The 15,331-nt window shown below is 32.0% G+C and overlaps 1 protein-coding gene across 1 annotated transcript in view; it reads left to right on the forward strand.

Moving 5' to 3' along the window:
• rpgrip1 (RPGR interacting protein 1) overlaps nucleotides 1-15,331 on the forward strand; it is a 67,766-nt gene that overhangs the window by 31,430 nt on the left and 21,005 nt on the right. The window lies entirely within an intron of this gene.

A 15,331-nucleotide genomic window follows, 5' to 3' on the forward strand; every position in this document is an offset into this window, starting at 1 on the left:
TTTCACGTCCAAAACCTTTGGTGCGTTTCAACTCCTTGACGCTTTCACCGATTTCAACAAGTGATACCTCATTACGATCGCTTTCACAGTCTTACGTGTGCTATTACTTTTGACATTTGTACTACCTGTACTTTTTACAGTATTTACAAAAGTACTTTAACCCATTGTAATAAATGTGGCATTGAACACAATTCATGTTTTCAACAAATATTAACCCTTCCACACTTCCAAACACTTTCAACACATTCAGAATTCAACACTTTTGTATTTAAACACATGTAGTACTTGTACACACATGTAGTACTTTTACAAAAAAAGTACTTTTACATAAAAAAAATACTTTTACACCAAAAATACTTTTAACACAAAAAAATACTTTTAACACAAAAAATACTTTTTCACAAAAAGTACTTTTACACAAAAAAGTACTTTTACACAAAAAAGTACTTTTACAAAAAAAGCACTTTTAACACAAAAAATACTTTTAACACAAAAATACTTTTAACACAAAAAGTACTTTTACACAAAAAAGTACTTTTACACAAATTCGGCAATTTCACACAATTAAACAACTTCAACAACTTCACACTTCAACAAATTTGTACTTACACACATGTACACTTTCAGCAAGAATGCAGACACTCAAGCAATGGCTTCAGCCATTGCAAAATCTAGTTGAGTGTCTGCGAGATGTCTCGCAGACACTATATGTTCTAGTGTTTTTTATTATTATTATTATTATTATTATTATTATTATTATTATTATATTTTCCAGTTTTTTCCTGACCTTCGGCGCCTTTCAACTCCCTAACGCTTTCACCGATTTCAACAAGTGATACCTCATTATGATCGTGTTCACTGTCTCATTATTGCTATTACTTTTGACATTTGTACTACTTGCACTTTTTGCAGTATTTGTAAAAGTATAATATTTAACCCTTTCACGTCCAAAACCTTTGGTGCGTTTCAACTCCTTAACGCTTTCACCGATTTCAACAAGTGATACCTCATTACGATCGCTTTCACTGTCTCATTACTGCTATTACTTTTGACATTTGTAATACTTGTACTTTTTGCAGTATTTACAAAAGTATAAGTATTTTGACACTTTTCCACCTTCGGTAAGTTTCAACTCCTTGACGCTTTCACCGATTTCAACAAGTGATACCTCATTACGATCGCTTTCACAGTCTTACGTGTGCTATTACTTTTGACATTTGTACTACTTGTACTTTTTACAGTATTAACAAAAGTACTTTAACCCATTGTAATAAATGTGGCATTGAACACAATTCATGTTTTCAATAAATATTAACCCTTCCACACTTCCAAACACTTTCAACACATTCAGAATTCAACACATTAGTATTTAAACACATGTAGTACTTGTACACACATGTAGTACTTGTACACACATGCAGTACTTTTACAAAAAAGTACTTTTACATAAAAAAAATACTTTTACACAAAAAATACTTTTAACACAAAAAGTACTTTTAACACCAAAAATACTTTTAACACAAAAAATACTTTTAACACAAAAAATACTTTTAACACAAAAAATACTTTTAACACAAAATATACTTTTAAAACAAAAAGTACTTTTAACACAAAAAATACTTTTAACACAAAAAGTACTTTTAACACAAAAAAAAACCTTTAACACAAAGTACTTTTAACACAAAGTACTTTTAACACAAAAAATACTTTTAACACAAAAAGTACTTTTAACACAAAAAGTACTTTTAACACAAAAAACACTTTTAACACAAAAAAAACTTTTAACACAAAAAAGTACTTTTACACAAATTCGGCAATTTCACACAATTAAACAACTTCAACAACTTCACACTTCAACAAATTTGTACTTACACACATGTACACTTTCAGCAAGAATGCAGACACTCAAGCAATGGCTTCAGCCATTGCAAAATCTAGTTATTATTATTATTATATTTTCCAGTTTTTTCCTGACCTTCGGCGCCTTTCAACTCCCTAACGCTTTCACCGATTTCAACAAGTGATACCTCATTATGATCGTGTTCACTGTCTCATTATTGCCATTACTTTTGACATTTGTACTACTTGCACTTTTTGCAGTATTTGTAAAAGTATAATATTTAACCCTTTCACGTCCAAAACCTTTGGTGCGTTTCAACTCCTTGACGCTTTCACCGATTTCAACAAGTGATACCTCATTACGATCGCTTTCACAGTCTTACGTGTGCTATTACTTTTGACATTTGTACTACCTGTACTTTTTACAGTATTTACAAAAGTACTTTAACCCATTGTAATAAATGTGGCATTGAACACAATTCATGTTTTCAACAAATATTAACCCTTCCACACTTCCAAACACTTTCAACACATTCAGAATTCAACACTTTTGTATTTAAACACATGTAGTACTTGTACACACATGCAGTACTTTTACAAAAAAAAGTACTTTTACATAAAAAAAATACTTTTACACCAAAAATACTTTTAACACAAAAAAATACTTTTAACACAAAAAAATACTTTTTCACAAAAAGTACTTTAACACAAAAAAGCACTTTTAACACAAAAAATACTTTTAACACAAAAAATACTTTTAACACAAAAATACTTTTAACACAAAAAGTACTTTTACACAAAAAAGTACTTTTACACAAATTCGGCAATTTCACACAATTAAACAACTTCAACAACTTCACACTTCAACAAATTTGTACTTACACACATGTACACTTTCAGCAAGAATGCAGACACTCAAGTAATGGCTTCAGCCATTGCAAAATCTAGTTGAGTGTCTGCGAGATGTCTCGCAGACACTATATGTTCTAGTGTTTTTTATTATTATTATTATTATTATTATTATTATTATTATATTTTCCAGTTTTTTCCTGACCTTCGGCGCCTTTCAACTCCCTAACGCTTTCACCGATTTCAACAAGTGATACCTCATTATGATCGTGTTCACTGTCTCATTATTGCTATTACTTTTGACATTTGTACTACTTGCACTTTTTGCAGTATTTGTAAAAGTATAATATTTAACCCTTTCACGTCCAAAACCTTTGGTGCGTTTCAACTCCTTAACGCTTTCACCGATTTCAACAAGTGATACCTCATTACGATCGCTTTCACTGTCTCATTACTGCTATTACTTTTGACATTTGTAATACTTGTACTTTTTGCAGTATTTACAAAAGTATAAGTATTTTGACACTTTTCCACCTTCGGTAAGTTTCAACTCCTTGACGCTTTCACCGATTTCAACAAGTGATACCTCATTACGATCGCTTTCACAGTCTTACGTGTGCTATTACTTTTGACATTTGTACTACTTGTACTTTTTACAGTATTAACAAAAGTACTTTAACCCATTGTAATAAATGTGGCATTGAACACAATTCATGTTTTCAATAAATATTAACCCTTCCACACTTCCAAACACTTTCAACACATTCAGAATTCAACACATTAGTATTTAAACACATGTAGTACTTGTACACACATGTAGTACTTGTACACACATGCAGTACTTTTACAAAAAAGTACTTTTACATAAAAAAAATACTTTTACACAAAAAATACTTTTAACACAAAAAGTACTTTTAACACCAAAAATACTTTTAACACAAAAAATACTTTTAACACAAAAAATACTTTTAACACAAAAAATACTTTTAACACAAAATATACTTTTAAAACAAAAAGTACTTTTAACACAAAAAATACTTTTAACACAAAAAGTACTTTTAACACAAAAAAAACCTTTAACACAAAGTACTTTTAACACAAAGTACTTTTAACACAAAAAATACTTTTAACACAAAAAGTACTTTTAACACAAAAAGTACTTTTAACACAAAAAGTACTTTTAACACAAAAAAAACTTTTAACACAAAAAAGTACTTTTACACAAATTCGGCAATTTCACACAATTAAACAACTTCAACAACTTCACACTTCAACAAATTTGTACTTACACACATGTACACTTTCAGCAAGAATGCAGACACTCAAGCAATGGCTTCAGCCATTGCAAAATCTAGTTATTATTATTATTATATTTTCCAGTTTTTTCCTGACCTTCGGCGCCTTTCAACTCCCTAACGCTTTCACCGATTTCAACAAGTGATACCTCATTATGATCGTGTTCACTGTGTCATTATTGCTATTACTTGTGACATTTGTACTACTTTTACTTTTCGCAGTATTTGTAAAAGTATAATATTTAACCCTTTCACGTCCAAAACCTTTGGAGCGTTTCAACTCCTTAACGCTTTCACCGATTTCAACAAGTGATACCTCATTACGATCGCTTTCACTGTCTCATTACTGCTATTACTTTTGACATTTGTAATACTTGTACTTTTTGCAGTATTTACAAAAGTATAAGTATTTTGACACTTTTCCACCTTCGGTAAGTTTCAACTCCTTGACGCTTTCACCGATTTCAACAAGTGATACCTCATTACGATCGCTTTCACAGTCTTAGGTGTGCTATTCCTTTTGACATTTGTACTACCTGTACTTTTTACAGTATTTACAAAAGTACTTTAACCCATTGTAATAAATGTGGCATTGAACACAATTCATGTTTTCAACAAATATTAACCCTTCCACACTTCCAAACACTTTTAACACATTCAGAATTCAACACATTAGTATTTAAACACATGTAGTACTTGTACACACATGTAGTACTTGTACACACATGCAGTACTTTTACAAAAAAAGTACTTTTACATAAAAAAAATACTTTTACACCAAAAATACTTTTAACACAAAAAATACTTTTTCACAAAAAAGTTCTTTTACACAAAAAAGTACTTTTACAAAAAAAGCACTTTTAACACAAAAGTATTTTTTGTGTTAAAAGTATTTTTTGTGTTAAAAGTATTTTTTGTGTTAAAAGTATTTTTTAAACACAAAAAATACTTTTGACACAAAAAGTATTTTTAACACAAAAAGTACTTTTAACACAAAAAATACTTTTAACACAAAAAATACTTTTAACACAAAAAGTACTTTTAACACAAAAAATACTTTTAACACAAAAAGTACTTTTAACACAAAGTACTTTTAACACAAAAAGTACTTTTAACACAAAAAATACTTTTAACACAAAAAGTACTTTTTACACAAAAAGTACTTTTAACACAAAAAATACTTTTAACACAAAAAATACTTTTAACACAAAAAATACTTTTAACACAAAAAACACTTTTAACACAAAAAATACTTTTAACAGAAAAAGTACTTTTAACACAAAAAGTACTTTTAACACAAAAAATACTTTTTAACACAAAAAATACTTTTAACACAAAAAGTACTTTTAACACAAAAAAAACTTTTAACACAAAAAATACCTTTAACACAATTAAACAACTTCAAACAACTTCACACTTCAACAAATTTGTACTTACACACATGTACACTTTCAGCAAGAATGCAGACACTCAAGCAATGGCTTCAGCCATTGCAAAATCTAGTTGAGTGTCTGCGAGATGTCTCGCAGACACTATGTTCTAGTGTTTTTTATTATTATTATTATTATTATTATTATATTTTCCAGTTTTTTCCTGACCTTCGGCGCCTTTCAACTCCCTAACGCTTTCACCGATTTCAACAAGTGATACCTCATTATGATCGTGTTCACTGTGTCCTTATTGCTATTACTTTTGACATTTGTACTACTTGCACTTTTCGCAGTATTTGTAAAAGTATAATATTTAACCCTTTCACGTCCAAAACCTTTGGCGCGTTTCAACTCCTTAACGCTTTCACCGATTTCAACAAGTGATACCTCATTACGATCGCTTTCACTGTCTCATTACTGCTATTACTTTTGACATTTGTAATACTTATACTTTTGTAAATACTGCAAAAAGTACAAGTATTTTGACACTTTTCCACCTTCGGTAAGTTTCAACTCCTTGACGCTTTCACCGATTTCAACAAGTGATACCTCATTACGATCGCTTTCACAGTCTTACGTGTGCTATTACTTTTGACATTTGTACTACTTGTACTTTTTACAGTATTAACAAAAGTACTTTAACCCATTGTAATAAATGTGGCATTGAACACAATTCATGTTTTCAATAAATATTAACCCTTCCACACTTCCAAACACTTTCAACACATTCAGAATTCAACACATTAGTATTTAAACACATGTAGTACTTTTACACACATGCAGTACTTTTACATAAAAAAAAATACTTTTAACACAAAAAATACTTTTAACACACAAAATACTTTTAACACAAAAAAAACTTTTAACACAATTAAACAACTTCAAACAACTTCACACTTCAACAAATTTGTACTTACACACATGTACACTTTCAGCAAGAATGCAGACACTCAAGCAATGGCTTCAGCCATTGCAAAATCTAGTTGAGTGTCTGCGAGACATCTCGCAGACACTATATGTTCTAGTGTTTTTTATTATTATTGAGTGTCTGCGAGATGTCTCGCAGACACTATATGTTCTAGTGTTTTTTATTATTATTATTATTATTATTATTATTATTATTATTATTATTATTATTATTATATTTTCCAGTTTTTTCCTGACCTTCGGCGCCTTTCAACTCCCTAACGCTTTCACCGATTTCAACAAGTGATACCTCATTATGATCGTGTTCACTGTCTCATTATTGCTATTACTTTTGACATTTGTACTACTTGCACTTTTTGCAGTATTTGTAAAAGTATAATATTTAACCCTTTCACGTCCAAAACCTTTGGTGCGTTTCAACTCCTTAACGCTTTCACCGATTTCAACAAGTGATACCTCATTACGATTGCTTTCACTGTCTCATTACTGCTATTACTTTTGACATTTGTAATACTTGTACTTTTTGCAGTATTTACAAAAGTATAAGTATTTTGACACTTTTCCACCTTCGGTAAGTTTCAACTCCTTGACGCTTTCATCGATTTCAACAAGTGATACCTCATTACGATCGCTTTCACAGTCTTACGTGTGCTATTACTTTTGACATTTGTACTACCTGTACTTTTTACAGTATTTACAAAAGTACTTTAACCCATTGTAATAAATGTGGCATTGAACACAATTCATGTTTTCAACAAATAATAACCCTTCCACACTTCCAAACACTTTCAACACATTCAGAATTCAACACATTAGTATTTAAACACATGTAGTACTTGTACACACATGTAGTACTTGTACACACATGTAGTACTTGTACACACATGCAGTACTTTAACAAAAAAAGTACTTTTACATAAAAAAAATACTTTTACACCAAAAATACTTTTAACACAAAAAATACTTTTTCACAAAAAGTACTTTTACACAAAAAAGTTCTTTTACACAAAAAAGTACTTTTACAAAAAAAGCACTTTTAACACAAAAGTATTTTTTGTGTTAAAAGTATTTTTTAACACAAAAAGTACTTTTAACACAAAAAGTACTTTTAACACAAAAAATACTTTTAACACAAAAAATACTTTTAACACAAAAAGTACTTTTAACACAAAAAGTACTTTTAACACAAAAAGTACTTTTAACACAAAAAATACTTTTAACACAAAAAATACTTTTAACACAAAAAGTACTTTTAACACAAAAAGTACTTTTAACACAAAAAATACTTTTAACACAAAAAATACTTTTAACACAAAAAATACTTTTAACACAAAAAATACTTTCAACACAAAAAGTACTTTTAACACAAAAAATACTTTTAACACAAAAAATACTTTTAACACAAAAAATACTTTTAACACAAAAAATACTTTTAACACAAAAAATACTTTTAACACAAAAAATACTTTTAACACAAAAAATACTTTTAACACAAAAAATACTTTTAACACAAAAAATACTTTTAACACAAAAAGTACTTTTAACACAAAAAAAACTTTTAACACAAAAAATACCTTTAACACAATTAAACAACTTCAAACAACTTCACACTTCAACAAATTTGTACTTACACACATGTACACTTTCAGCAAGAATGCAGACACTCAAGCAATGGCTTCAGCCATTGCAAAATCTAGTTGAGTGTCTGCGAGATGTCTCGCAGACACTATATGTTCTAGTGTTTTTTATTATTATTATTATTATTATATTTTCCAGTTTTTTCCTGACCTTCGGCGCCTTTCAACTCCCTAACGCTTTCACCGATTTCAACAAGTGATACCTCATTATGATCGTGTTCACTGTGTCATTATTGCTATTACTTGTGACATTTGTACTACTTTTACTTTTCGCAGTATTTGTAAAAGTATAATATTTAACCCTTTCACGTCCAAAACCTTTGGAGCGTTTCAACTCCTTAACGCTTTCACCGATTTCAACAAGTGATACCTCATTACGATCGCTTTCACTGTCTCATTACTGCTATTAGTTTTGACATTTGTAATACTTGTACTTTTTGCAGTATTTACAAAAGTATAAGTATTTTGACACTTTTCCACCTTCGGTAAGTTTCAACTCCTTGACGCTTTCACCGATTTCAACAAGTGATACCTCATTACGATCGCTTTCACAGTCTTACGTGTGCTATTACTTTTGACATTTGTACTACCTGTACTTTTTACAGTATTTACAAAAGTACTTTAACCCATTGTAATAAATGTGGCATTGAACACAATTCATGTTTTCAACAAATATTAACCCTTCCACACTTCCAAACACTTTCAACACATTCAGAATTCAACACATTAGTATTTAAACACATGTAGTACTTGTACACACATGTAGTACTTGTACACACATGCAGTACTTTTACAAAAAGTACTTTTACATAAAAAATACTTTTACACCAAAAATACTTTTAACACAAAAAATACTTTTTCACAAAAAGTACTTTTACACAAAAAAGTTCTTTTACACAAAAAAGTACTTTTACAAAAAAAGCACTTTTAACACAAAAGTATTTTTTGTGTTAAAAGTATTTTTTGTGTTAAAAGTATTTTTTTAACAAAAAATACTTTTAACACAAAAAGTACTTTTAACACAAAAAGTACTTTTAACACAAAAAGTACTTTTAACACAAAAAGTACTTTTAACACAAAAAGTACTTTTAACACAAAAAATACTTTTAACACAAAAAGTACTTTTAACACAAAAAATACTTTTAACAGAAAGTACTTTTAACACAAAAAGTACTTTTAACACAAAAAATACCTTTAACACAATTAAACAACTTCAAACAACTTCACACTTCAACAAATTTGTACTTACACACATGTACACTTTCAGCAAGAATGCAGACACTCAAGCAATGGCTTCAGCCATTGCAAAATCTAGTTGAGTGTCTGCGAGATGTCTCGCAGACACTATATGTTCTAGTGTTTTTTATTATTAGGCCCGAGCGCCACAAGCTGGCGAGAGGCCTATTAATCTCGTAAGGCCGTGCGAAGCACGGCTGCGAAAGTGCGCACGTAGTGCGCACGAAATCGAGCGCGAAGCGCTCGCCCACTTCCAAACACTCACTAACGCACTCCTCCACTCATGCACGCCCCGTGCATACTAATTAGTTGTAGGAAAATGGAACATTACCGTTGTAAACGGGCGAAGCCCGTGCAAAAGTTCGCACTAAACGAGCACTTTACATTGGGATGACGACCGCGAAGCGGTCGTCATCCCCATATAAAGCACTCATTTGCGCTAAGTAGCTCACGAATACGTTCCCCATCTCTTGCATGTTCCGTGCATATAAGCATGTAATGCAAAAATTGAACATTATTACTGTATAGAGGGCCAAAAACACAAAGTGGGCGGAGCCCACTCAAAATTATCGAAAGTACCCGTCAGTGACCAGGGACCCACACCATGAGGTAGGAAAGCGCGAGCGCTTTCCGAAAATGTATAGTTTATGATATTTGAAAAATGGGAAACATTGTTTTCGCATCGGAATATTATTCTTTCTTTCTTCTTCTTCTTCTTCTTCTTCTCGGGACCAACCCCCCTATTTTTCACCCAGTGAACATTGACGAAAAGTCACAAAAATTTGCACACCTCTAAAAATCGTGCCTCTCTACATTCTGGCTATTTCCCTTTTCTAAAATAAAAAAAATTGGCGCGTCAGCGCCACCAAATGTACCAAAAATGCATTGAGAGATGGGAAATGACCCAAAAAAAATCTGATCGTAGAATCATGAAATTTGGCGCAGAGGTAGATGGTGACAAGAGAAGTAAAAAATATTATTACGGTAACGCCGTCCCCCGAACCAAATGTCGGCCATATTGCTTCAAAAATGGCTAAACATGACTTCGGAGTTTTTCCAAACGTCGTACTTTTACGAACTCCTCCCAGGGCGTTGGCCCTAAAAAGCTGAAATTTGGTGAAAATGCTACTGAGGAGTGGGACATCAAAAGTTATCCAAATTACATTGATACCTCTCACGGTCTCGGTGCGGCGAAGCCGCAAACTGTAGCTAGAATTTCAGAAATCTCCCATATTTAAAATTTCTGCCGTTTGCGCAGATAAAGTCCGAATTGCGTCAAATTAGAATCAGTTGTTAAACTCTTTGCCCTAAACCTACTTGAAGTGAAATAAATTCATTTGGCGCCACAGCGCCCCCTACAGCTTTTATATGGAGGTTAAATGTTTAGTTTTGCGAAATTATATGAAATTTGACACACAACTCAATTTTGGCATCCCCATCAAAAAAGTCAATGAGACCCATGTCATAATTGTTATGGCGTTGCCGTAACGATGATCGAAACCTTTCATGTTATTCCAATGGGGAAATCGCCAGAACATGTTTACACTTTAGACTTTCACAAACTCCTCCCAGGGCGTTAGACATATTAACCTGAAATTTGGTGAGACTCATCTTCAGGACCATCAAAAGTTATCCACATTTTCATTCAAAGAGTCACGGTGTCTGTGCGGCGAAGCCGCACATTTTGCCAAGAATTCAAAATAAAATAGCTTTTTGATGGTAAAACAAAGGGGAGAAGATGTGACAGCGTCACAGATTCAGCAGTAGGCGTAATAAAAGGACAATTGGGGCACGTTAGCGCCCCCTCCTCTTGCGGCGTGGCGGCGGTGTGGCGGCGGCGTGGCGAGGGCCGATCATTGCCGCTTGCGGCTATATTTATTATTATTATTATTATATTTTCCAGTTTTTTCCTGACCTTCGGCGCCTTTCAACTCCCTAACACTTTCACCGATTTCAACAAGTGATACCTCATTATGATCGTGTTCACTGTGTCATTATTGCTATTACTTGTGACATTTGTACTACTTTTACTTTTCGCAGTATTTGTAAAAGTATAATATTTAACCCTTTCACGTCCAAAACCTTTGGAGCGTTTCAACTCCTTAACGCTTTCACCGATTTCAACAAGTGATACCTCATTACGATCGCTTTCACTGTCTCATTACTGCTATTACTTTTGACATTTGTAATACTTGTACTTTTTGCAGTATTTACAAAAGTATAAGTATTTTGACACTTTTCCACCTTCGGTAAGTTTCAACTCCTTGACGCTTTCACCGATTTCAACAAGTGATACCTCATTACGATCGCTTTCACAGTCTTACGTGTGCTATTACTTTTGACATTTGTACTACTTGTACTTTTTACAGTATTTACAAAAGTACTTTAACCCATTGTAATAAATGTGGCATTGAACACAATTCATGTTTTCAACAAATATTAACCCTTACACACTTCCAAACACTTTCAACACATTCAGAATTCAACACATTAGTATTTAAACACATGTAGTACTTTTACACACATGCAGTACTTTTACACAAAAAAGTACTTTTACATAAAAAAAATACTTTTAACACAAAAGATACTTTTAACACAAAAAGTACTTTTAACACAAAAAGTACTTTTAACACAAAAAATACTTTTAACACAAAAAAAAACTTTTAACACAAAAAATACTTTTAACACAAAAAGTACTTTTAACACAAAAAATACTTTTAACACAAAAAATACTTTTAACACAAAAAGTACTTTTAACACAAAAAATACTTTTAACACAAAAAATACTTTTAACACAAAAAGTACTTTTAACACAAAAAATACTTTTAACACAAAAAGTACTTTTACACAAAAAAGTACTTTTACCACCTACTTACCCAGCTCAACCAACCGTCCGGCCTGTCTACTTTTTCCCATGGAGGTTTTTTTAGTTTTTCCTGGCCGAGAAGGAGAATCCTAAGGACAGGGGATTCCCATGACATCCCTCGCACCTGCTCCCCATCTTCAATCAACACACCCAAGTCCCTGTGGCACCTCTGCTCCCATCAGTGCATTTGTTTTCTTATGCCGCCATCTAGTGGACACTTTAAATGTGGCAGGGAGAGCACATGTTTCGAACACACCCAAGTCCCTGTCCCTGTGGCACCTCTGCTCCCATCAGTGCATTTGTTTTCTTATGCCGCCATCTAGTGGACACTTTAAATGTCGCAGGCAGAGCACATGTTTCGAACACACCCAAGTCCCTGTCCCTGTGGCTCCTCTGCTCCCATCAGTGCATTTGTTTTCTTATGCCCCCATCTAGTGGACACTATTACTTTTGACATTTGTACTACTTGAACTTTTTACAGTATTTACAAAAGTACTTTAACACATTGTAATAAATGTGGCATTTGAACACAATTCATGTTTTCAACAAATATTAACCCTTCCACACTTCCAAACACTTTCAACACATTCAGAATTCAACACATGAGTATTTAAACACATGTAGTACTTGTACACAAAAAAGTACTTTTACATAAAAAAAATACTTTTACACCAAAAATACTTTTAACACAAAAAATACTTTTAACACAAAAAGTACTTTTAACACAAAAAATACTTTTAACACAAATACTTTTAACACAAAAAACTTTTAACACAAAAAATACTTTTAACACAAAAATAATTTTAACACAAAAAAACTTTTAACACCAAAAATACTTTTAACACAAAAAATACTTTTAACACAAAAAATACTTTTAACACAAAAAGTACTTTTAACACAAAAAATACTTTTAACACAAAAAATACTTTTAACACAAAAAGTACTTTTAACACAAAAAATACTTTTAACACAAAAAACTTTTAACACAAAAAGTACTTTTACACAAAAAGTACTTTTACACAAAAAAGTACTTTTACACAAAAAAGTACTTTTACACAATTAAACAACTTCAACAACTTCACACTCCAACAAATTTGTACTTACACACATGTACACTTTCAGCAAGAATGCAGACACTCAAGCAATGGCTTCAGCCATTGCAAAATCTAGTTATTGAGTGTCTGCGAGATGTCTCGCAGACACTATATGTTCTAGTGTTTTTTATTTTTATTATATTTTCCAGTTTTTTCCTGACCTTCGGTGTGTTTCAACTCCTTAACGCTTTCATCGATCTCAACAAGTGATACATCATTATGATCGTGTTCACTGTGTCATTATTGCTATTACTTTTGACATTTGTACTACTTGTACTTTTTGCAGTATTTGCAAAAGTACAATATTTTAACCCTTTCCAGTCCAAAACTTTGGCGCGTTTCAACTCCTTAACGCTTTCACCGATTTCAACAAGTGATACCTCATTACGATCGCTTTCACAGTCTTACGTGTGCTATTACTTTTGACATTTGTACTACTTGTACTTTTTACAGTATTTACAAAAGTACTTTAACCCATTGTAATAAATGTGGCATTGAACACAATTCACACTTCCAAACACTTTCAACACATTCAGAATTCAACACATTAGTATTTAAACACATGTAGTACTTGTACACACATGTAGTACTTTTACACACATGCAGTACTTTTACACAAAAAAGTACTTTTACATAAAAAAAATACTTTTACACCAAAAATACTTTTAACACAAAAAATACTTTTAACACAAAAAATACTTTTAACACAAAAAGTACTTTTAACACAAAAAGTACTTTTAACACAAAAAATACTTTTAACACAAAAAATACTTTTAACACAAAAAAAACTTTTAACACCAAAAATACTTTTAACACAAAAAGTACTTTTAACACAAAAAGTACTTTTAACACAAAAAATACTTTTAACACAAAAAAGTACTTTTACACAAATTCGGCAATTCCACACAATTAAACAACTTCAACAACTTCACACTTCAACAAATTTGTACTTACACACATGTACACTTTCAGCAAGAATGCAGACACTCAAGCAATGGCTTCAGCCATTGCAAAATCTAGTATTATATTTTCCATGATTTTCATTTAGCCAGTTTCAACTCCTTAACGCTTCAACCGATTTCAACATGTTATACCTCATTACGATCGCTTTCGCAGTAGTATGTGTGCTATTACTTTTGACATTTGAATAACTTGTACTTTTTGCAGAAGTTTCAAAAGTATTAGTACTTTTTCCCAATTTAAATGAATTTGGGCATTATGAGTGTCTGCGGAATTCTTTAGGCTTTATTCTTTAGAGTTTTGTGAGAGAGAGAGAGAGAGAGAGAGAGGGGGGGAGGGAGAGACGCAGACACTCCAGAAGCCATTGCAGATTTTCTAGTTAATACTGTAACCGTTAGAATATTAAATAAGTAGTTACTAATCCTGAATCATTCTTAATAAACCATGTGTTCATTATTAATTATTAAGTAATTGTTCATGCTTTATTAAGACTTATTAAATTATTATTTGTCATGGAATCAGACATACACCGATGCTATTCCTTAACACATCAAGAACACAATTCAACTTAGAATATGAAACGACACAGAAATATCAGACATTTGTATGGCAAGCTTGGGAGAAAACGCCAGGACTGATCACGCAAGCTGTTGTAAGCAGCCTGCGTGATCCTCCTGCGTCTCACCCCGTTTTTTCCCATGCTGGTTGGTTTTATTAGATATTCTGGAATAGGCGAGTCACATTTCTCATTGGTCATTCTCACATCAAGGCACTTGGTATTTTTCCGTAGAGATCAAGCCTTGGTAAACATTACCCAAACTCCTCTGGGCTGTCACACCCCCTCGGGTAAACATCCTTTGGCCCATCTTTACGACCCCTTCACAAATGCAGTTTGTCACACACCCGTTCTTCTCTTAGACTAATGATGCAGATAATATATCATTATTATGCAGATAAAATACATCACAGAAATATATTGTTATTTATATTATTATTATAAAATGTTACTGATTATCTACATGAGCTAAAAACCTTTAATCCACATTATTCTCTATTTTATTTCGGGTTGTAACGTGGTTTAGAACTAATTCCATTCCATTCCAAGCGTACCGGTATTTAAAATGTCTACATACAATTTTGAAACCTGATTATTTCAGGAAAAAAACGCAGATGGTCACACGTTACAGATGGTCACATG

The sequence above is a fragment of the Eucyclogobius newberryi genome, unplaced genomic scaffold (assembly GCF_026437365.1).
Source record: "Eucyclogobius newberryi isolate DKJ021-1_F unplaced genomic scaffold, fEucNew1.0.hap1 SCAF_22, whole genome shotgun sequence".
In the NCBI taxonomy this organism is placed as follows: Eukaryota; Metazoa; Chordata; class Actinopteri; order Gobiiformes; family Gobiidae; genus Eucyclogobius; species Eucyclogobius newberryi.